Source organism: Ptiloglossa arizonensis, chromosome 10, assembly GCF_051014685.1.
Source record: "Ptiloglossa arizonensis isolate GNS036 chromosome 10, iyPtiAriz1_principal, whole genome shotgun sequence".
Classification (NCBI taxonomy): Eukaryota; Metazoa; Arthropoda; class Insecta; order Hymenoptera; family Colletidae; genus Ptiloglossa; species Ptiloglossa arizonensis.
This window is the reverse complement of record NC_135057.1, coordinates 7395563-7420947: the sequence shown is the minus strand read 5'-3', so window position 1 is coordinate 7420947 and position 25385 is coordinate 7395563. Positions and strand designations below refer to the sequence as shown.

Sequence of the window (25385 nt, the reverse complement as noted above, 5' to 3'; positions counted from 1 at the left end):
GTGAGTGTATAAGTAAATACATAAGTGAGAGAGAAAGAGAAAGTGAAGGAGTAAGTGTATATATGAGAGAGTGAGTGTATAAGTAAATACATAAGTGAGAGGAGTAAGTGTATAGATGAGAGAGTGAGTGTACAAGTAAATACATAAGTGAGAGAGAGAAACTGAAGGAGTATGAGTATACATAAAAGAGTGAGTGTATAAGTAAATGCACAAGTGAGAGAGAGAGAGAGAGAGAGAGAGAGAGAGAGAGAGAGAAAGTGAAAGAGTAAGTGTATACATGAGAGAGTGAGTGTATAAGTAAATGCATAACTGAGAGAGAGAAAGAGTATATATAAGAGAGTGAGTATATAAGTAAATACATAAGTGAAAGAGAGACAAAGTGAAGGAGTAAGTGTATATATAAGAGAGTGAGTGTACAAGTAAATGCATAAGTGTGTGTGAGAAAGAGAGAGAGAAAGTGAAGGAGTAAGTGTATAAATGAAAGAGTGAGTGTATAAATGAGAGAGAGGGGGGGAGAGGATCGAAAGAGAGATTGTTTTCCGCCAATCCTTGCGTAATCCGACTCCACCCGAGCCGTATCTTAACCGTTGATCCGATTTGCATATTTTCGATCCCACGATAACTCGGCCGCGACTTCACGCGTTTAGGAGTGCTTCGAACGCGGCACGAAACGCGAGGCTCTTCGGAATAAATGGGCGAATTCAATCGCCCGAACTCTTCCGCGAAAGAACTCGACGAGGGGGATCGGAGTGCTACATTCGTTCGAAACTTTGTCGGAAATGTCTAACAAAGTGATCGCAGACGTTCGAGATACGCTGTCGGGGGTTCATCTCCGCCCTGAAAACTGGCAAAGGTGTTTTATCTTACGCGCGAGATAAGAATACCTACTTTTTTCGTTACTCGATACGTGCGTACGATTTTCTGCTCGTATATTGTCCACTTTTTATTCCATTCTATTTATTGTATTCTATTTATTGTATTCTAGCGTAATTATTGGAAGTTGGTTATTTTGATCCGCGTTTAGAAACTCGCGGGATTATTTTCTTACCGTTCCCTATTGTACTCTCTTTTGTTTATAAATGTCAGGGCAAGTTGATCCTCCCAAAGCTCGTAGTTGTTGGTATGGTAATATCAACGTAAAACACTCGTGGATACTGCTATACGAATGTTGCAGAAATGTTACTCGAGATACGATCGAAGAATTAATTCAAAGGTTACCTAGAATCGTCTAAGCGATGAACGAGTCCAATGGAGGATATATCGACGAAAGAGCTGTTCAATGCATATCGAAAGAACATTACCAGAGACACGATCGAAAAATTCATTCGTGGGAAATTATTTTACCTGTGTATATCCTCGTCAAAATAAAGTAAGGTGCTCCGAATAATGCAAAATATAATTATTTAAACCGACAGTTTGGATTTTAAAATTCAGAGGAGAATTATTGACACTATTCATTATAGAATTGTTACAAGAATACTGTTCTCCGCGTTACAATGTTGTATTACGTTATTCAATGTTTCGCTAATGTTCGATCGGATATGTCAACAAACGGGAATAGGCAATTGCCAGTTGTTGACACTACGACTATCTGTTTGACGACAGTCGCTCTCGAGGCCTCAAAGAGATTTCTCTTGTAATATCGGAATACATATATTTATATCGCAATACAATCGCACACATTAGCCACGATACCTCACACGTTCGTAAAAATGAATAACTACGCGAACCAATCACTCAATTCATTCCCCATCGATCACGATACTTTCCAAATTCGTCCGAATTAACAACTACGCAAACTGTTTCACGTTTCATTAATTTCCAATCGATCGCAATAATTTCCAAAAATCGTCGAAATTAATGATGTTTCGTACTCGATTCGTTTCGCAAGAAATATCGAAACGATAACACAGCGCGCGATAACAGAGTCCTCCGTCGTTCCCTGCAACGCGACAAATACAACCATCTACCGTGTCCCTCGAGTGGTCAAAAGGGTGAAATACCCTGGTGCACGGTCGTTACTTGCGTCTTCCAAAGTTCGCGGAAGCGAGGAACGCGGCAAACCGCGCGGAGTAACGACGCGCAGGATTTTATAAATAAACGGCGTCGACTAACTAAGTAATAATAGCTTTACAACCAATTAGTAGCGACGTGAAGGATATTTAGACACGTCGTCCCTAGGCGCGGGCAAAGCCGTGGAAGCGTTACTCAAACAATCCCATTATCTCTTCCTCCTTTGATGTCTACCTTCGAAGACGAGCCACGACGCCTTTCGGTATCGCGGAGCTTCGAATTCGGCTGGCTTCAGGCCAGTCCACGATGGACGGTGAGGTGTTGGCCGTAGAAAATCGTTCGACGTATATAGGTCATCCTGGAAATAGCGAGATCTCAGCGATGAGTACCATTGTGTCGATCGATTAACATGCCCGGCGGTCAGCGTTCCGTGTTTTCGAGTCTCGGGGACCAGAGGGTTCGAATCGGCCAAGATATCGCCTCTTATTCGCCGCTTTGACTCCAGAGAACAAGAGAGGGATGTGGAGGGGAGTTTTCTTCGTTTCGCACCTGACCTTCGCCGATAGACATCGAAAGGAACCGAGTGGAAAAGAGACGAGCCAGCCTCGAACAACGAAAATCCAGAGAGATCGTTTCGCACCTGAACTTCGCCGACAGACATCGCGAGGAAACCAATGGAAAAGACACGAACCGGCCCTGAAGAGCGAAAATCCAGAGAGACCTCGTTACCGAGCAATCTTCGAGTTTCGAGAAGAACGTCGCGGCGGATGACGACTGAGCAAAAAGTTGGAATATCGAGAAGCCACGGAATACTGATTAATCTCGCGCGTTAACGTCACTCGATTTGAAAGGCAGTTTAATACTGGTCGGATTAAGTATCGCGGGTGTTTCGTCGGTGCTGCGATACGAGGCTCTCGTCAATGAGAGTTTCTGAGAGTTTCTTTAAAGATGGCGTTGCTTTTCGAGAAAGGTGGCATTCATGGGGGTAGGACGTGGGCGAGCGGTAAGGATCTTGGACGATGACGATTTTAAGGTTGTTTTTATGGAATGTATCGTGAGCTAGGTTATGAATGACGGTACGGAAGAAGGAATGATTGTAGGGTTATCGATTGTAGATTTAAATTGGCGATCGAGTATGAGATACAGGGGTTTGAGAGAGGTACGACGAGAGGTGGTCGTGTCGAAGAGGGATGAAGTGTGTGCACGTGTGTGTCGAGTGGTTTTTTGTTATTCTTGTAGAAACAGTCTTTGCTAAATCACACGTGACTAAGGTTTAGAGGCTTGAAACAGTTAAGAAATAGTAATACAAAGAAGTAATATTTGTAGTAATATAAGGAATAGTAATATTAAGAAATAGTAATATAAAGAAACTCCTTTAATATTATGTTTCTTCAGAAAGAAGAGACTCGCTTGCAGTAATTCTCGCTGAACTTTCTTCAATTTCGACTCACTTCAAATCTCCAACAACAAGTCTCCCAATTGCGTTTTTCTCGCACTCTGTATCCTCACACGTATTCGTTCTCTTTCATTCTAATCTTTAACTTTTCTCACAACGTGTATTCGGTCACCTAAAATTCCTCGGTTGGCGCCATCTCAATTGCTCGTCTTTCGCACCTTAGTTCGGATATTCTGTCATTCTGTTCGCGCACTCTTCTTTCACGCCTCGAGAACACTTCACTTGTTCGTCTATTCCGAACAATTCACATTTTCTCAGAACTGTATGTATTTTATTGGATTCTCACATTCCTTGTGATAATAAATTAATCAATAGTAAAAACTGTCTTCTTATTATTGTATTAATCTCGTTATTCGATAACGATGACTACACCGAATAATAGGGTGCTCGATAAAACTTGTTGAACAGTACTGTTCAACGTAGTACTGTTCGATAAGTTTTATCGAACAACCTAGTACTGTACTATTGAATAAGTTTTATCGAACAACCTAGTACTATACTATTCAATAAGTTTTATAGAACAACCTAGTACTATACTGTTCAGTAAGTTTTATCAAACAACCTAGTACTATACTGTTCAATAAGTTTTATCGAACAACCTAGTACTATACTGTTCAATAAGTTTTATCGAACGACAAAACTTACCGAACAAGCTAGTAAATTAAACGGATTAATTCCGTTTCCTTCACGGTGAAACAGTATCGAACCTCCATTTCTATATCACGACAGTCTCTCGATGTCAAAGACGCCCGTATAGTTTGACAACTCGAGAAAGATCCCCGAGGTGGTAGAAAACGCTGAACCAACGCGTTCGAGAGTCCACTGGGACTCAGTTTCCTCGGCGATACCATTTTATACCCTATTCTGCCCCGAATCGCGCGATTTCGTATTTATTTTTCATTTTTCCAGTATTCGGAGAACCTGGACCCGCCGAGAGAAAGTAATCCCTGCGAAACTTCGGCCTCCGAAGAGCTTTTCAAGCTACGCGAAACGTTAGAATTTTTGGGTGACAGGACTTTCGCGGTTAGCGTCTTCGAAACTAGTTTCGCGACGTAATTTTCCGATGTAAATTTAAACAAGGTAGGAAAGATACGAAGTTACCAGATCGCAGATTTATTACACCGAGGAACGATACCTGGAAAAACTTGGACCTTTCGCGTCGAAGTGAATCTTCGAGCTGTGAGATGTTACAATATTCAGAGACATTTCAAACGTGGTTTCACGACTCTCCAAAGTTGTAAATTAAACAGAGATTAAGATACAAAGAATACATCTCAGAATTATCGTACCGAAGAAACTGTTCATCATGGCAGCTTGTCGTGCTCGGCCCACTTCCTCGAGGATCTTTTCTAAACCATCAAACTATAGCCGAGCGTTTGCCAAAGGAACGAGCCAAGCTGCACCACAATTCTCCTAGAAACGATCACAATTTACTAACCTGAAATATACATTACAACAACCGCGAAACGTAGGAATTTCGTTATCGCGATAGGAAAAATGACAATTGAGCGTCCCCTGTTCCGAGACGCGTTACCTGAATCCCGAAACCAGTCTCCCATTGGTTTCTTGCGCGCAGCTGGGACGCGCAGCGACTATTACGGTGCGTTTTAAGCACAGCGCGAAGTAGCTACACGTAAATCGATACGATCCAAAGGACGCTCGGAAATTGTATTCCCGATCTCGGTGTCGTTTCTCGTGCACGATAACGGTGGTACCGTGTCGTTTTTCGACTGAAGGTTCGAGCTGGTTCGTTAACGATACCAATTTCCACAGCTCGGGCAACGAGCGTGACGTGGAACCGTTCAAGAGGTAGAACCTCGAAGATTTCGAAATCGTGGATGACGTTCGAGGGATTTTCACCACGGTGCGGTCTCGTGGTAGGCGAAACGAGCGCCACCGGTACTACGATACACCTACGTGTGTTTCGAAACTGTGCACGCGGAAACCGAAACCGAGTCCAAGGGAGAACGAGAATTCCACTGACCCGAAAGCCCCGGGATAACCGTCTTAAGTGCACGGCCAGGCGTTTCTGCATAAATATCTCGAATTAATTGGTAGCCGATGCACTGTATAAACACACCGAGCAACAAGCCCCGGCCCCAGGCCCTGTCACATCAACGTCACGTTTCTGAAATACTCGGGCTATATCCGTCACCACCAACACAGACGAGCCCGAATCAAGTATGCACGGCCGAGCCCCGGTTTAACGGGTTATACGTCTTCGCGAGCACGCTCCCGTATTCATCTTGCTCCCTTGTAGGTGGCCGGGTTGTATGGGTAATTTCGCGAGAGCCAACAAACGAACGGTACACACCGATGCTCGATTATACACGCTGCAGTACCAACCTTACGCGTCCTTCTTACCATCCGGCTAATAACGAACGTATCTTTGTTCTCTCGTAATTCGGCGGAGATTCGTCGCCTCTTACGATCAGCAAGCGGAAGAACGGGGTGTGAGGGAAGATGTTGACTCGCGAGGGGTATCAACGACCACTTGGAGAATCTAATCGGGATCACGAGCTACGAAATTTAGTTCGATCGAGAGCTTTGTTCGGTTGGAGTACTCGGTGACGAGTGTGTCACGGTGTGACGATAGACAATTGGTTCTTGGAAGGGACATCGCTTGAGTGTAAATTGCCGATTTTAAGGAAACTTACGTATGATTTGTAATTGTCATATGAAAGTCATTTCGTTTTTCTTTTTGATAGAAATGGAATACGATTTCTTTAGAGTGTATAAACATTTGATTAAATTATATATTCTCCGTTTTGGAAAACGAAATTACGAAGAACACAATAGTTTTTAGAAATATAACGGACATGTATCTTTTTTATCGGTTATTAGTCGTATCTAAGGGGTGAAATCAATCGTCAATGTTCGGGGGAGGAAAACACATTTCCCTCGATAATTTGAAAATGGCAAGACCTGGAAAAAAATTGCTTAAACAAATTTCCTAAGGCTCATCATTTTTTAAACACCGAAGGAAATGTGTTTCTCTCCTCCAACTTTGGGGACTGATTTCACCCCTTAGATATAAGTAACAGCAAGTACAAATTTTTCTAAGAATTTAGTCGAATCGAATCTAGAGATTTCTCCATGACCAAATAGTTTAGTCGAGTACCGTTTATGATTACTTTCTGATCAGTTTAGTAGAACATCGTGAACAACTTCTTCGTGACCAAATTCTTTCATCGAGTGGAGTAGTCGACTACTTTGTCGAGGGAATAGTTCACCATTTTGTTGTGTCAAGAAGCAGTCGAACAAATGTCTGATTAAGTCGAGAAACAATCGACTGGGCGTCTTGTCAAGTCGAGTAACAATAAACTGACTGTTTTATCGAGTTGGGGAATAACTAACCAAGTGTCTTATCAAGTCGAGTAGTAGTTGAACGACTATTTCGTCGTGTCAAGAAGTAGTCGACTAAGTGCCCTGTCAAGTCGAGTAGCTATAAACTAACTGATACGTCAAGTTGGGGAGTAATTAACCAAGTGTCTTATCAAGTCGAGTAGTAGTTGACCGACTATTTCGTCGTGTCAAGAAGCAGTCGACTGAGTGCCTTGTCAAGTCGAGGAGCTATAAACTAACTGATGCATCGAGTTGGAGAGTAATTAACCAAGTGTCTTATCAAGTCGAGTAGTAGTTGACCGACTATTTCGTCGTGTCAAGAAATAATCGACTGGGTGTTTTGTCAAGTCGAGTAACTATAAACTGACTGTTTCGTCAAGTTGGGGAGTAACTAACCAAGTGTCTTTTCAAGTCGAGTAGTAGTTGACCGACTATTTCGTCGTGTCAAGAAGTAGTCGACTGAGTGCCCTGTCAAGTCGAGTAGCTATAAACTAACTGATGCCTCGAGTTGGGGAGTAATTAACCAAGTGTCTTATGAAGTCGAGTAGTAGTTGACCGACTATTTCGCCGTGTCAAGAAGCATTGGAGCGAGTGTCTTCTCGAGTAAAGAAGCAACCGAGCTTCTTAAGTTAAGTCGAGAAGCAGTCGACTGTTAAGTCGAGTCAGAGAGTAGTCGACCGACTGTTTCGTCCAGTCGAGAAGCGAACAATCTCTCGGCACGTCGACCGAACTGTCGCGGGATAGAAAGCGGATAATAACCCAGCCAACCGTCGCGTCCACTGCGAACCTAATCGGCTCGATAAATTCCAGAATTTAGTCCAGTCGATCGCGCGTTGTTGTTGTTGTGTACGAATGCGCGAGCGAACAAGCGAGCGAGCGAGCGCTACGGAATCTCGGCTAGCAGGTGAGCCGATTTAGACCCCCCTGTCGCGCGCTATAAATAACGGAATTTCATCTCTGACCTCGGTAACCGATCCGAAACGACGCTCTTCATCGATAGATAACCCCAACCAAAAATTACGACGCACAGAAACGTGGTCTCGCGCGAGATCACGAGAACGTGATAGGTGAAAAGTGTACTGGCCTGGTCCGACGCTCTCCATGGAATTCGCGATCGGCGCGGGAGACACCTGAGGATCTGTCACGCCTGAGGAACTGTCGCTTCGAAGACAATGACCGAAACAGCTGATCGACGCGGGATGAAATAACGAAATCTAGGCTAGATTAGTGGATCCTCGACCCTGGAATCTTGAAAAGATGGCCAATAATCCTCGTGTTTCTTTCATCCCTTTCAACGAACCCCTGATCCAACGAATCGTCGACTGCATTAGTCCCCGTGACCGAGGATCGATTTCGCGAAACAGCTCCCGCGGAACCAAACGTTCGTTCGCCGTGACTTAATCAGAATACATACCACGCGCTCGTATTTTTGTTCACATTATTACGGTCAAATAAATAAATCCTATTATTCGCTTCCTAACGAAGTCGTTTCCCCTCGTGGATACACACGGGTGCAGCCGCGTATGAATTTTCGGTCGTTTACGGCGTATGTTAATACGGGGAGCGTACGCAAATCGTACACGGAATATATTTTACAATTTAACGTACCGATATTAATACTTCGTTTTTGCATACGCGCGTACACCTTTTGTACACGCTCGGTGGTACACACGATTCTTCGCGAAACAGCGCCATTTTCGCGCAGCTGTAACCGAGAGACGACGCATCCACCCAATCGAGATCAGACTTGTAATATTTAACGATTACTTCTAGAATTTTGCAATTCCTCTAGCGATGTTATCGACGATGCTGTTGTGCGACAGACCGTGCACGTACACGTTCGAATGTTTGCAAAAGAGCGGAACCAACGACGCGTGAAAACTCGACCGCAGTTCGTGCATCACCCGGCACGATAAATAATGGAATTTCATCTCGTCGGTGATCCGATAAATCTGGCTGTTGCGGCCCTGTTTACCCGCGTTGGTAATCCGGACGCGGAAGATGGAAGGTCTCGAGATTCGATACGGTGTTTAAGGTGAATAAGGATAGTTAAAGGGGTAAGATCGGGCCGTCGACGTTACCCAGGGAAGCTTTTAAGAGGGTCGGTATCGGGGGCAATTCGTCACTTCGCAGCGAGTTTTTCGCCGCGGTTTTTTCGCCCGCGCGACGTCCGACGTCGTCGATCAAGCGGAAGATTACCGGTAAGCCGCTCGAAAATCTCGGAAACGTCGTTGGAAAAACCCACCGGCGGATTTTTGTAATTTACTCGATTACTCGTTTACGTGACAGCCGATAAGTATCGCGCGAGATTTCCGCCACCCGGTAAATGCGACACCGCATTGGAATTCGAGCGAAATCGTGTCCTGCCGGTCCATTGAATTTGTCCTTGACAAAAGAGGAACAAAATTCTCGTCCAAGATAAGGATTTTCAATCGTGGTGTTAGAGAAGGATTCGTAAAGGTCGATTTACGAAAATTCGTTAAGGGTTGCACGTCGAGTATCGGGATTTCAATTACGCGAGGAAATTAGGATACGATTCGAGCACGTAACGATTGCGTATTTTATTTCACCTTTATGCAACGACGCTTTTACAAATAATGAATACGTACGGGGCAAAAAGCAAAAATAGGAGCGGAGGTGAGCGTCGTTGTCCGTGTACCGATTTTGCTCAAAACTGGGTCAGGTCTTGATACGAGAATATGAAACTTAGATATCGAGTCGCGCCGAAATCCATCTGAAGTTTATACGCGATCGTGTGCACGATCGACACGATCGGGAGATTCTTGAAACGTATGTTTTCGTAAATTTAATAACAAATGTATACAAAATTAACGAAGAAAAAAAAATTCACTTTAAATGTACTCCGAAAATTTTGTTTCGATAAACGTTACTTACTCTACGAAACGAAACGCGAAGAATAAAGAATGTTTAGAAAATTAATATAGAAAGAAACTACTTAAAATGTAAAAGGAACGTCTGGTCGAAAGAAAAATTACTTAGAAAACGATCGAGAACGTAAACTGAAAATTTTGTTCCAACGAACATCACTTACTCTACGAAGAATAAAAAATGTTTAGAAAATTAATATAGAAAGAAATTACTAAAAATGTGAAACGAACATCTGATCCTAAGAAAAATTACTTAGAAAACGATCGAGAACGTAAATTGAAAATTTTGTTCCAACGAACATCACTTACTTTATGAAAAGAAACGCGAAGAATAAAAATTGTTTAGAAAATTAATATAGAAAGAAATTACTAAAAATGTAAAACGAACATCTGATCCCAAGAAAAATTACTTAGAAAACGATCGAGAACGTAAATTGAAAATTTTGTTCCAACATCATTTACTCTACGAAAAGAAACGCGAAAGAGTAAAAGTGTCAAAGAAGAAGAGAGAGAGAGAGTGAGATAGAAAAAAGCCACTAAAAACGTAAAACAAATATCCAGTTGAAAGAGAAATGACGCGCGAAGCGATAGAAAATATAAAACGAATATCTGTTCGGAAGAAGAATTACAACGCGAAGCAATGAAAAAAGAAAAAAAAAAAAAGAAAAAAAAAAACAGGTAAAACCGAGCGTTCGGTTGAAAGAAAAATTACTCGCGACCGGATCAAGTTGTCACGGAGCACGGGGAAACAATGGCACGCGAACGGTTAACGCGAAAATCGATGTAACACGTGCACCGGAAACAACAAGCAACGGGAATCGGGTGTACCGATTCGACTCGTTTAACAGACTGCTAACGACCGTCCGATTCGCGTCCGCACGATCGATTCCGCTATGCAACCGTTACAACATACGGACGAACCACCACCGATGCTCGAAACAGCCGAACCGTCGAAGAATGCGGCAGCCAAGTTTGCAGCACGTAGAAAAACGAAACGAACGAACGAACCACGGTGTATAATGCCCGTAGAACAAGCGCCTAGAGGTTCGTTCGTTATTTCAATTGGTAGACGTCAGGCCCGTCAGGAGCACGTGCGCGTTTCCGCGGCGGATACGGTGGTTTCGGGACCAATCGCGTACATAGAAAATTACCGCCGCGTATGCGTCCACCAACCACCAGCGAGCGAATTTCCCAGGCAAATTCGATGTAAAATTTCACCGCGCTGACGCGAACGTCACCCCTACCACCACGTCGATGCACCGTACAACCGCCATGGGCTGAGTACACCTATAGCCACCGAGAATCTTTTCGTAGCTGTACACGTTTTTATTGGAAAACTATCCACGAGCAACGACGACCGAAAGGAGCATTAAGGAGCAGCCAGGAAATCGGATTCTTCTCGATACCGGTGAAAGGTGCTTCCCGAGTGTGTGTACTATATGCACTTTCCCGAACAACTAGATTCGGATTAGATCTCGCGACAACTCTGCGGCGAACTCGATGCGTTTGTCGTACACGTGGGATTATAATGTCGGTATCGTTCTCATTATTGTGTAAAAGTGCAATGTATTTTTGTACAATTCTGGATAGCTTCTTTCGGAGTTCTAGAAATTTTATGGTTGCAAGTTTTCTGTAATGAAACGATTCTATTGAAATGAAATTTTGGAGTAACGTACATTACGATTGTTTTTTGGAAAAATATCGAATGGTCAGTAGGATGGGAACGTAACGAAGTTGGGGTCGAGAATTTTTTTTAACTTTGATTTACACGCGTTCAATTTGGGAATTATATACACGTCTTTCGAACGCATATAATTTTAATATTTATCTGTATTTGAAACAGATAGGTTGAAAAGGAAAGATAACACTCTCTAGAATTTTCTCACGAAGGAATAATTAAAGTACACTCGTCTTCGATCACTTATTCGTGTTGGCGTTACGAACACGTACCGTTCTGTTATTCTCGGATAACGCAAACCATGGGACACACATAAATGATCATAAAACAGTCAGCACAAGCAGTAAATTACATTTGCGTACTGACCCCTATTGTCTGGCTTCTCGTCAGTGCATTTAGAAAATTATTCTTATACGCCATTGGGCGCGACATAAGAAATATACTGACACTTTGAAACCGATTCGTACATGGGACATAAAATAACTTATCGTTCGATAGGTATGTAAAATACTTGCAAAACAAACGAGCAAACTTCGAGAATGGTTTGTTGCAACGACAAAGAAATGTTTGTACAAACAAGGAAATGTCTATGAAACTTTAAACGATTTATCATTCGATAGGAATATAAAATACTTGTAAAACAAACGAGCAAACTTCGAGAATGGTTTGTTGCAACGACAAAGAAATGTTTGTACAAACAAGGAAATGTCTATGAAACTTCAAACGATTTATCATTCGATAGGAATATAAAATACTTGCAAAACAAACGGGCAAACTTCGGGAATGGTTTGTTGCAACGAGAAAGAAATGTTTGTACAAACAAGGAAATGTCTATGGAACTTCGAACAATTTATGATTCGATAGGTATATAAAATACTTGCAAAACAAACGAGCAAACTTCGGGAATGGTTTGTTGCAACGACAAAGAAATGTTTGTACAAACAAGGAAATGTCTATGGAACTTCAAACAATTTATCATTTGAAAGGTATATAAAATACTTGCAAAACAAACGGGAAAACTTCGGGAATGGTTTGTTGCAACGACAAAGAAATGTTTGTACAAACAAGGAAATGTCTATGGAACTTCGAACAATTTATGATTCGATAGGTATATAAAATACTTGCAAAACAAACGGGAAAACTTCGGGAATGGTTTGTTACAACGACAAGGAAATTTTTATACGAAAACTGATACCCAAAAACTAGTTTCTCGGTTATAAATATTGAAAATCGTTTGTCGGTGAAATTCTGGTCGGTAAACTGTCGATGGTATAAAAAATACTCGATAGCAATTCTTGTCGACTTTTGTTCTCAACGAAGTACACACGATTTTTGTGAAATAAATCAGGGGTGCGATACCATCCGCGTATGGTTGTTAAACGGGTAAAAATCATACGAAAAATGTCGCTCGTACATTGGTCCGTGCATATACAAAAATAATAATCACTCATATATCGTTTTTCTTTTTTTTCTCTAGAAATATACTACGTATTGACCAGTTACAACCACGTCACCATTTATCGCTATTCTTTGACAAATCAATATCATCGAGGCTGATCGAAGTATCGATCGTGGACTGTATAAATAAATCAGACGAGGTGTTGTTGTTAAACATTCAGTTGTAATAGGCTGTGTGTACTTACCAACAACTGTTAAATATATAAATGTACACCGTACAACTGTGTCCCTATGTTTGCTCGTGTAATAGTGTCCGACTGTGTTCTTGTACGTTCGTCTGTTTGCTTCCGACTGACTGTGTTTGGCTCTGGCCTTTGGTGTGTCGAGGTTGTCGTCTCTCAATAACATTCAGGTTTTCTTATTGGTCGATGCTTCGCAGTAGTGGTGGTGGATCTATTTACGTTCGATTCGGTACCAGAGTTTCGCACGTGTTGAATATTGTGAAACGACAAAGGACGAAGGGGCAAGTTTTTCCTTTGAACGAGTGGGTCTTGGATTCTTGGAAGTCGACTCGAAAGGTAAATTAATTCGATCACTGCACGTGGCTAGGAGACACGAGGAGTTCGGAAGAACTTATTACGAAATCGCAGCTAAACATACGGAAGATCTTTTCTTTATTATTATTTCTTATTCTTATAATTAAGATATATCTTTTCTAGGTTTGTCGTACCTACCTAGGAACCCTCGACTGATTATTTTGCTTCGCAACAATTGTAAAAATAAAACACTTGTGCAGCTAAACCTACAGAAGATCTTTTCTTTATTATTATCTCAAAAATTATTAAATACTCGACGTTGAAATTTTATATTCAGGATATATCTTTTCTAGGTTTGTCGTATCTATCTAGAACCCTCGACCGATTACTTTGCTTTGTAACACTTGGAAAAATAAAACACTCGTGGACTGTCGATGCAAATTTTCGTCGTCGTTACGAGTAGAATATATTTCTGAACTTTGGCTTATTTTAACCCTTTGCACTCGAAGATTCTTCCGTGACGAAGAACTGGTCGAAATTTCTCGAAACAAAAATTACATATAATTTCGAACAGAACTTTTTCAATATTTCGTACACTCGATCGAGAGTTGTCTTTCGAGTGTAAAAGGTTGATAGACTTATTATTATATTATCAATAGTAACGATAATAATCAAAAATTAATAATATTTGTAATTTCATTGCTCGTAGCAGAGGTAAACAAAATTATGACTGAAACTTTGTGAAAATAAATGTATCGAGTTGTTCGGAAAGTCATTTCGTTTTTTTCTTGGTGAAACACGATTTTTTTGAAATGTATAAACATCTTATTAAATTATATACTCTCCATTTTGGAAAACGAAATGACTTTCCGGACAACCCAATACTTTTAATTCCTACCACTGTGTTTCTTCAACTTGACACCTATAAAAACTTGATATACCTATAAAAATAAAAATCAACCGACCGAAATTTATCCCATTGTATCTCATTAATCCTCTTCGAGCGACCTTCTCGTGTTCGACCACTTCTGATAAAAAAATTCTCTACCCGTGCCCCGCGAATTGATAAAAGGCGGTCCCGATTTTCGAACATTACGCGAAGCGTTACTGCATTGCCTTTGGAAGCTTTGAGCTTCTATAGCAGAATAATTCTACACGTTAACTTTAATCGTAATAATAATTCGATTAACGGGCTACAAAGTGGGCTTGTGTAAATGAATTAAATACGAATGCACGAGTTAGCAATAGGAAATGGCATTTTCGATAGACTGAAAGAACACGAGCTCGAGAAAATATCGATACGATTAACAAAATCCCAGACTTTGCGTATTGGAAAATGTTTAATTTCTCTTCAATTTTAATTAATTATTATTTTTAAAAAAGGTTCTCTACACGTTATAAGTATCATTACTATACTTCTTTCCATTGTTTCTCCGAACACGAGATAAGACGTGCATAAAGTACAATTTATCGGTTAGTTACTATTCTTTATTGTTATTCCTTACAGATTGTAACCACCAATCTTCATTTTGTACTATAAATTTGTATCGTATCTATCACTCTTCGTTGACCTTCTTTCCAAAAAAAAAGAATAGTTTTTCCAAATATTATCCGCAAAAACTGGGTTTCCAAGTACGAGATAAGTCGCGAAAAAAAAATGTACCAACCGCAGGAACACGATCACGATCACGTTCGCGAAACGGGGAACGAGCAAGGACGGACCACCGTCGAGCTGTCCGAAACGAATAAATCAGGGATTCAATGGGAGATTTCTTTAGCCGGCAATAAATTACCGAATTATCGACACGGCCGTGTAACAGCGTCGCGTCCGCCAGATAAACGAAAAATCTCCAGAGTGGACAGAGGACGTTTTCGCGATTGTGTCGCGTCCCTTGACTGTACTTCCGAAAAGCCCCAGTGGCTGACCGGTGTAAAATTTTGTGGAGGAGAAAAATGGAAAATATGGATCCTAAATATCAAATTTCAACGTCGAGTATTTAATAGTTTTCGAGATAATAATAAAAAACCATTTTTTGTGCAATACATTGCCTTCTGTTTATATGGACATTATGAAGCCTCAGTGATCGATCGATGTAAAATTTTGCGAATGAGAAGGTTAGAAGAGATGGATTTTGAATATAAAATTTCAATTTTGAGTATTTAATGGTTTTCGAGATAATAATAAAAAAAATTTGACTTCCCTCCATTGACTTCTGAGAAAAATATACGAACATTATTACGAACATATTACGAAGCCTCAGTGATCGACCGATGTGAAATTTTGTGAAAGAGAAACCTAGAAAAAATATATCCTAAATATAAAATTTCAATGTCCAGTATTTAATTTTCGAGATAATAATAAAGAAAAACTTTTCGTACAATACATTGACTTTTATTTATACGAACATTCGATCTCAGTGATCGACCGACGTAAAATTTTATGAATGAGAAGTATGTATATAAGAGATAGATCCTGAATATAAAATTTCAACGTAATCCATTTAATAGTTTTCGAGATAATAATAGAAACATTTTGTACAATACATTGACTTCTATCTGTACGGATATTATTCACCCCTTCTGCTATTACCACGAATGAAATTTATTTTCAATTACGGGACAAACATAAAAGCATTTATCATCGGTTGTATCTCTGACATTAAATACAAACGATTCGGATTTATGTGTCCAAGTTTTTTTATTCGCTCGCCGTCTACCATTCTGTGACTGTTATCTATCAAAGTTTCACCACGCCAGCTTGATTAACACGTGAACAAAATTTACGCGAGTACTCTGTACACACGAAGACTTATATCGTTACTCTGTCGACGATACTAAATACGAAGAACGACAGTTGATCAGTGACATCTGTGTAACGTAATATTGACAGAATACCATATATAAAAAAAAAAAATCGCAATTACGGTGTCCACGCATCCGGTTGAATTTGATTTAAAATTCCGTATACGAAAAAACAACTAAATAAATGAATTCCACTGTTAAAAATTGAATTCACTCGCGTAAAATGACTAAAAATACAGTAAAATATATTCTCTCTTATAAAGGGAAAGTAGAAATACTGTATAAAAAGAAAAAAATTAACAACCTTGCAGCGTACGTCACGTTTCGAAATCTTTCGTGCAAACGAAGTGCCAGTTTGCAATTTCTGCATTACGAGGTTGTTTCGTTGCAAGTCCCCGTTCATAGCGTACGTGTCGTCTTCTCGAAGAAGCCTCTTTCGAGATTGTTCGAACACGATTAAGAAAATGCCCTCGTCTTTTGGCTTCGAGCCAAACACAAACCGTTCGGTAAACGCAGATAAAAATTAGTCTGCGAGAAAGTGTCGTAAATAGCGAAAAAATAACAACCATAGTCTTTTTCAGCCGCGAGACCTCGAACAATGCCCGACATATTGCACAATACGTATTTCGTGCAATACGAAAGAATTAATGCTTCGAAGACTGTTAAATACACCACGTTAAAATTCTATATATATAGGAATTATCTAATACTGAATATAAGTATTAGTGGTTATAAAATAAGGGTGAATAAAGTTCTAGAATATACATGTATCGAATGATGTAGTAGTAGGAACAAAACATCAACAAAGCACACAATTAATAACTACGCTGACTACACTGACTAGGCTGTTCTTATTTTACGTGACACGTTTCGACAATTTTCCAACAATTACCCTTAAACATTCTTAAATCCTTCGTTCCCTTTCATACTAATCCTTAATCCCTCTCACTCCATGCATCTGAACACGTGAGCTCAAAATTTCCCAGTTCAGTGCTATCTCAATCGCTCTTCTTTCACACTTAACACATCTATACCAAACACTTCAAATTCTCCCCAAACCACTCCAATCCCTGTCATTCTCGCGCATTATCACATATATTTAAAATTCACCCCCATCTCTCTTCCGAATACTGTGTCTATCTATACTGATGCTTTCCGGAAGAACACATCCGCTTTCCTTGACGTTATCGCCATTCGATAACGTTTCCTCAATGGAAACACGCGGATACATAAGCGCGTCGACTATTTTCAGCCGCGCGACTGCTGGAAAACCACCCGCTAATGGTTCACGCGTGTCTGCGCGAAAATAAATAGCGCGGTGAAAAGAAGAGAAAAAAAGAAGAGAGAGAGAGGGAAAGAAACCGAGAAAAGGTAGGAAAAATAGTATCGCGTGCCCCGCGGCCAGAAAACCGACTATTACGAGGATTAGGTCTCGGGAAGCATTGTTAACGGTGCAACGCGACGCGGTTCCCTCCATTGTAGTCGATGTTAAACGGATCGACGAGGAGGGAAAGAGGATTAATCATCGGGTAAACGACGCTGCGTGTATTGTCGTCGTGGGTCGTGGGTCGTGGTCGTTCCGTTCCCAGAAACTGTAAAACACGCGAAAAAGATGGAAAAAGAAACGAGAAAGAAAGAAGAAAAAAAGGGAACGAACGAAACGAGACGCGCGTCTCTCGCAAGACGATGTAATTAGCATAGGAAAACGTTCCGGGTACACCGACAACTCGAGCAAAGGTAATTGCATGTAATTTACTCGGATAACTCGTCGAGATGTCACGGCGCGCGATTTTGAATATCACAGTTTTTCGCGACGCGAAACACGCTTCCCCGCCGACGAGCGTTTCCGCGCTGAGAATTAATTCGCGCTTCGACGACGTAAAAACCGCGCGAGTTTCGTCGCGTCTGGACCGTCTCTGTTCAAGCGAATGCAGTCCGATGCATCTGATGCATCTGAGGCGTGTCAGACGTCGTTAGAGAATTTTCGATGTTAGTTTCAAAGATAGAAAACTACCAAAGGGGTAAGTTTGATCTGTTTTAAAATTCTTTGTAAAATTACTTGATTGTTGACGGTGTCTTTGTCTACGATATTCGAGGACAATTATTGAAAGTGAATAAGACGTGTCAGAAATCTGGTAGGCTTGACGCTTAATTTATTTCATTTCGAAACGATAAATAGTAGTGTGGAATATTTGGTAAGAGTAACATGGATAAGGAAATTTTTTGGAAAGATTCTTATAACGAAGCACTAGGTGGTTTCTTTTGGAAGGGAAGTAATATTCAAAGTTCCTGAAAAAAATTCATTCTCATTGAGACAATCGTTCTTCAGATTCTCTGTTAAAGAAAATGCAATGTAATGCATCTAAGGCGAGCCAGACGTCGTTGGCGATTTTTTTATGTTAGTTTCAAAGCTAGGAAACTACCAAAGGGGTAAGTTTGACCTGTTTCAAACTTCTTTTTTAAATTACTTAATTATCAACAGTGTCTTTGTCTATGATATTTACGGACAATTATTGAAATAGACAAGTAATGGTATAATATCGTAATTAATTTGCTCTTTCTCGATTTATTTTTGAAGCTACCTATGTCATTCAGTACTAATAGGAATACGTTTACCGTAGGTATGAACATACCATTGTACGTATTATATTTACTTATTTATTTATGTGCAAATTCATGCACAATTCTTTCTTAAAATCTGCATACAATGAAAATTCTATCATGGATCGATACGACCCACCACGTCCGTTCCAAACCATTCATTCGTTCCAAGGTTAATAAGCAATAATGGTTTCTCATTGTACATCGAATAATACACCGAATAATACACCGTCAGAAATCTGTTCCAATTTTTAATATTTCGTATCGAAGTTTCTAGTTTTCGTACAAATGAAAATGGCCTCATTCTTGAAACATACAATGGCTACTGGAAGTATTATTTATCAATGGATTCTGCAGATTCGATTCAACAGACGACGAATATACTTCCTCTTAACCGGTCTATATGAGATTGGACCTCTGACCGGATAAACGATTGGCCGGTTAATTCAAAAGTATCAACGATAATATGGAATCGAACAGTTAAGAATTTAGTACGATAGAAAATACTATTAACGAGAGAAGACTATGTATTTAAACCTACCGATCTATTTTAGTATATTCGTTTTAAAACGAAGCTACTGATTTTTGGAAAGATTTTGAGGAAAAAGAACGAAGAGATAAATCCTAACTGTAAAATATTAATTTCGAGTATTTATTAGTTTCCAAGATATTAATAAAAAAAACTTTCTCTACAATGCATTGAATCCTGACTGTACCTGCATACATTGCACAGGCGTTACTAATACAATCGTTATTCTTTATAATAGTATCATCGTTAACTGTTGAATAGTCGACGACGCAGCAACAATGTAGGTCTTCGTATCTATTATAGTTGTTTACCTATGCGTGCAACATTTATTCAAATTTAATTAATGTGACAAAAAGTAGAGTAACTATTCTGTTCTCTACTCATTTGATGTTCCTTCGCGAAATTAATATTTAAATAACGATTAGTATGATAAGAAATGGATACATGAAATGTATCGATAATACCACCGATCGATTGTTACTTTAACAACTACTCTAAAAAAGGAAGAGACCAGTTGAAGCAAAGTCGGATAATCAAGAGTCTACCTTACCTATCATCTCTACTCATTCCATGTTCCTTCGAGCAATATTTATTTAAATAAAGATCGATATGATAGGAAGTAGATACACGAAATGTATCGATAACACCACCGATCAATTGTTACTTTAAAAACTACTCTAAAAAAGAAAGAGACCAGTTGAAGCAAAGTCGGATAATCGAGTGTCTACCTTACCTATGCTGCTCTCTACACATTCCATGTTCCTTCGAGCAATATTTATTTAAATAACGATCGATACTCATTTCATGTCGAATATGTGATCAATACGATAGGAAGTAGATACACGAAATGTATCGATAATACCACCGATCGATTGTTACTTTAAAAACTACTCTAAAAAAGAAAAAGACCAGTTAAAGCCAAGTCGGATAATCGAGAGTCTACCGTACCCATCATCTCTACTCATTTCATGTTCCTTCAAGCAATATTTATTTAAATAAAGATCGATATGATAGGAAGTAGATACACGAAATGTATCGATAACACCACCGATCGATTGTTACTTTAAAAACTACTCTAAAAAAGGAAGAGACCAGTTAAAGCAAAGTCGGATAATCGAGAGTCTACCTTACCTATTCTGCTCTCTACACATTCCATGTTCCTTCGAGCAATATTTATTTAAATAAGGATCGATATTATAGGAAGTAGATACACGAAATGTATCGATAACACCACCGATCGATTGTTACTTTAAAAACTACTCTGAAAAAGAAAGAGACCAGTTGAAGCCAGGTCGGATAATCGAGAGCCCAACGTGCCTATCCTGGGAGCTGTTCGCTCTCTCGTGTTCCTCCTCGCAACGTTTAATAACGGGTTGAACGTTCGTACGGTCAGCGGAACATTTTGCGCGTTTCCCAATCGTCGTCTCTCCTCTCTCGACCAACGAGGAGAACAAAGGTACACGCGAGCTTTCTCCGCATCTTTGCGTGCACAGTCCGTTGCAAAAAGGACCAAATAACCGAGCACCGGTTTTCTCCCGGGGTTTCTGGCTTCGAAACGCTTAACCTCGGTTACACTTCGGACACGACCTATTTACACAACGGGTGAAACGTGGAACCGGTAAACCGGAAGCTCGTTAACTCCGATCCGTAATGTTTCTTCGTTAAATCTATCGTCGATCGCTTTTCCCTCGGTTTTGTCGGCGTCTTTGAAACGAATCGACGCACGTTACTACTCGTACGGAAAGAATCCTACGAGCTGGTTCTCATGGATCCAGACACGAGTCTCGATCGCGCGATTCGACGTTCTCGTTTCCATCGTTAACTCCGTAGCTCGATACGAGTTTTATTACGGGATCGTTCCTGCTTTCATGGGACGATCGTTTCTCGTAGGCCCCGTTTCGCGCATTAAGGGACCCTTTATCGTTTCCAGCACGACCGGATTCGTTCGCGCACACGAACACGAGATAAAGACACGAGCGGGTAATTAAAAGCTCGTGGATGGACGAATTACATCGACACACGCGAGGCAACTGGGACTATGGTACATCGAGATCTTGCATCGATGGTCGTGAAAATTACGAAAATCGTGAAAGACAATTGTGGTCACAAAAGTAATCGAGGTTACAGAAGGTAATTACAATCAGAAAAGTAATCGAAATTGTAGGAGATAATTGTGGTCAGAAAAGTAATCGAAATTGTAGGAGATAATTGTGGTCAGAAAAGTAATCAAGGTTATAGAAGGTAATTACGGTCAGAAAAGTAATCGAAATTATAGAAGGTAATTGTGGTCAGAAAAGTAATCGAGGTTATAGAAGGTAATTATGGTCAGAAAAGTAATCAAGGTGGTAGAAGGTAATTTTAGTCACAAAAATAATCGAGATTATAGAAGGTAATTACAATCAGAAAAGTAATCGAAATTATAGAAGGTAATTGTGGTCAGAAAAGTAATCGAGGTTATAAAAGGTAATTATGGTCAGAAAAGTAATCAAGGTAGTAGAAGATAATTTTAGTCGCAAAAGTAATCGAGGTTATAGAAGGTAATTACAATCAGAAAAGTAATCGAAATTGTAGGAGATAATTGTGGTCAGAAAAGTAATCGAAATTGTAGAAGGTAATTGTGGTCAGAAAAGTAACCGAAGTTGTAGAAGATAAATGTGATCAGAAAAATAATCGAAATTTTAGGAGATAATTGTAATTAGAAAAGTTATGGTAACAGAAATTCGGAGCACCCAATCTTCAAAATAATTTTTTATGAAAATTATAATTGTATTTGGTTTTAGAGATTTGATCACGGTGTGCTCTTGACGATCTCACTTTGTAAACTTCTTCGAAGGAGAAATCTGTCAATACGATCTGTTGCTTAATGGCAGCTGTTGTTTCTCTACGAAACAGTATCGTATTAAAAAAAATCTAGACGTCTGATCGCCAGAAGAAACATATTCGATAAGATGAAACTCGATGCTTTGTATAAGCTTGAGAAGGAGCGATTTGTAAACATTCTTGTTTGTTTTTTTTTTTCTCTTTTTACGATATATCGCAACGTGGTGTCTTATATCATGCGCAAGTAATGTTTTTTTAATGCATGCACTTATCTACGTGTCTGACAACTATAGACGCGCGAAGTGTCTTCCGCGCATCTTAAGAACGCATTAGTAGTTAAATATTGAAGGTAAACAGTGCTTGACATTGTATTCTATACAATAATAATCACAGTAACCGCCTGCAGCAAACTCGTGATTAACGACAGTCATCGTTTGTATGTTAACATACTAAATTGAATTTTCAAATGTATTTTTTTTTTTCGAAGTTTATTTTATAATATTTTTGTTTTATTTGAAGTCATTCAATCTCGTCGATTCCATTTGTACCACGAATTTCAGTCCCCGTTGTAAATAAATGTATCTATTTTCAAAGTTACATTTAATTCTTGATGCATTTGAACACACATAAATCAAATGCAATTCGGTGCATTACTTCCTGCATTTGCATACAAGGTGATACCTGCCAAATGATTTCTTTTGGTATCATCGGCTCCGTTTTGTTACAACGTAAATTTATGCTTTCTCAGCCATTTCAGTACAAACTAGACACTTCGAGTTAACAATCGTTTAACCTACAAAAACTAAGAAATGTGCAACTTGCTCAAATTTTATAGCATTTCTTAGGCAGCTGCAATTATCTCGCTTTCCCCTACACGTAAGTAGATTGCAATCGATTTCTCCGAAACCCAACTTGTTCGACGAAGAATTTTAATTAACGTTCTTACAGAAAAAGAAAAACACAGAGTGTGTGTATCCTGCAGCGCGATGCACGATTTTTCAACAATTTGCGCTCATTTGACGAAAGAAAATTTCGAATAAAAACGACAATAACTTTGCAGTGGCTTCTCGTCGTATTTTAGTTTTAGATTGCCGAAGGTAAACGTGGAACTAAACTTTCGTAATATTGCAATTTCGCAAGATAAATGAAAATTGAATTTAATAAAATTATTACTGCACGCGGAGCCGTGCATACACCCGGTCTAATTGCAGCAACACTCTCGAACAGCAGAATATTGCCTTGGGGAAGGCGGAATGCACTCTGGACATGTATTCAAATAAAAGACAGGTTTTAGGTTGAATTTTCATTTGTCTTACGACATCGTAACATTACAAATTAAACGTATTTATATTTGGTAAATTAACGATAAGATCAAATACGTTTAGACCATGTAAAAGTATAATACAAGTAAAAGCTAAATATTCAATTTCCAATTGCTGTAATCACAGTATTTTGTTAATAAAAATGCAATGCTACATGATTTTCAAATTGTTCTCAATCCTTCCTACGATACGTTGAAAAAAAATCTACTTCTGTTTGAAAAAACTCAAGATAGCCGTAATTTTGCAGTAAAAAAAAATTTTCAAAATTCTTATCACTGTCATCTGCCATGCACACAATATTCTCTCAATTTTCCCTCAAAACTACTTCTTCTCGGGTGTCCACGAAACTCTGAAAAGACAAAAAAAATCTACTTCTGTTTGAAAACCCTAAGATGGTAATTTCGCAACGAAAAACAATTTTCAAAATTCTTATCATCTGTCATGCACACAATACTCTCTCAATTTTTCCTCAAAACTCCTTCACAGATATCCACGGAACTCTAAAAAAAATCCCACGTCTCAAAATACACCCCATGTACATTCCCTATAGCTTCCACAAGAAGTCCACACCCTTACAATCGGTATCTCGCGCTCGTAAAACCCGCGAAACACGCGCAAAGTGCGTGCGAACCTACACATACCAGTCCAGATTACACTTATCACGGTTACCAGCAGCGGCGGCTGCGCAATCGGTGCAAAACCTGCTCGAAATCGTGGCTACCTGTTACGATCATCCCGCACGTACGCCTCCGGTTCGATTACGGGTTTCCACGCGCGTGATGCACAACTCGATGAAGGGTCTCACGTGTCGCGAACACGAACACGAACACGGAGAGTTTTCTCGCTCTTTGAGCGTCTCGTGGAAACCACCACGATGGAAAACGAAACCACCGTGGTACAGCTTGGATTGGCAAGCGCTGGCTCTGCCTCACCCCCCCTCGCGTGTTCGCTATTTCAATTGCCTACGTAGATGGCGACACCGTCCGGGTTGTTTCGCGCGCGCACCGCCTCGTTTTCAATTTTCGGAGCTTAATTTCGCGACTGTCAGCTTGCCTCGGTCGCTCGAACGACAAAACGGGGGGATATTATTTTAAATACGGTAATTTCGCCAACATCCCCCCCACTCCTGGCCCCCTTTCGCCCCGCAGCAACCGGCTCGACTGTCTGCGCTTTTCCCTCGAGCGGCGAACACGTCGCCGAGGCAACAGGTATTTAAATTAACTGCCACTTTTCTCGAATTCAGTCGGGACGAACGAGGTCACCGCGAAGCGGAAGAGCAACCGCGCGAAAAGCGCACGAAACGGGGGGAGGGAGGGAGGGGAGAGACGGTGCGCGTCGGTAGACGACGGCGCTCTCCGACGCCGGTCGATACATACGTGATCGGCGTCGTAACGAACCACGGGGATGAAACTGTGGCATTTTTCGACCGGTTGGCCTGTACCGGGGCTCCTGTTAGGGAAACTCGAGGTGCAATGTCGACGAGGGTCACGTGTCCCACACGAGGACCGTGCCGGAGTCACTTCTGACTCGTCGGTGTCCTCGAGACACGCGCACGCTCGTCACGTGCAAGTAACGAGCCTCAGCTTGGCAATTCAAAGAATTGCGAAACTTTGGCGATGTGTATATACAAAGATGTACGTATGCATATCTTTGTTTGTGGGTCCAAAGTCATTTTAGTAGGTAGTAATTGACTCTTATATATATATTCTAATTGTATATTTAGATATTTATCTATTTATCAGTCTAATTGTATATTTGGATACTTCTTGAGTTTTTGTTACTTGTTGAGTTTGATGAAATTGTAGATCTATGGTGTGATGAATTATTTGGAAATGTTTTTGAGCAGTCGAATAAAAATTGTAACAAAAGTCGATATTTTTAACTGTCATGTTGTGAAGGTTTTATAGAAGTTGTAAGTTGTCGTGTAAAGGTGGGTTTATTGGATTATAGTAATACGTAAGACATAGCGAGCTGTATCTTGATGTCACGATGGGTGA

General features: G+C 40.2%; 1 protein-coding gene across 2 annotated transcripts in view; it reads right to left on the bottom strand.

Annotated features, from left to right (window-relative positions):
- Window positions 1-25385, bottom strand: part of Sm (heterogeneous nuclear ribonucleoprotein L) — a 336552-nt gene that overhangs the window by 133691 nt on the left and 177476 nt on the right. The gene's annotated exons all lie outside the window — the stretch shown is intronic.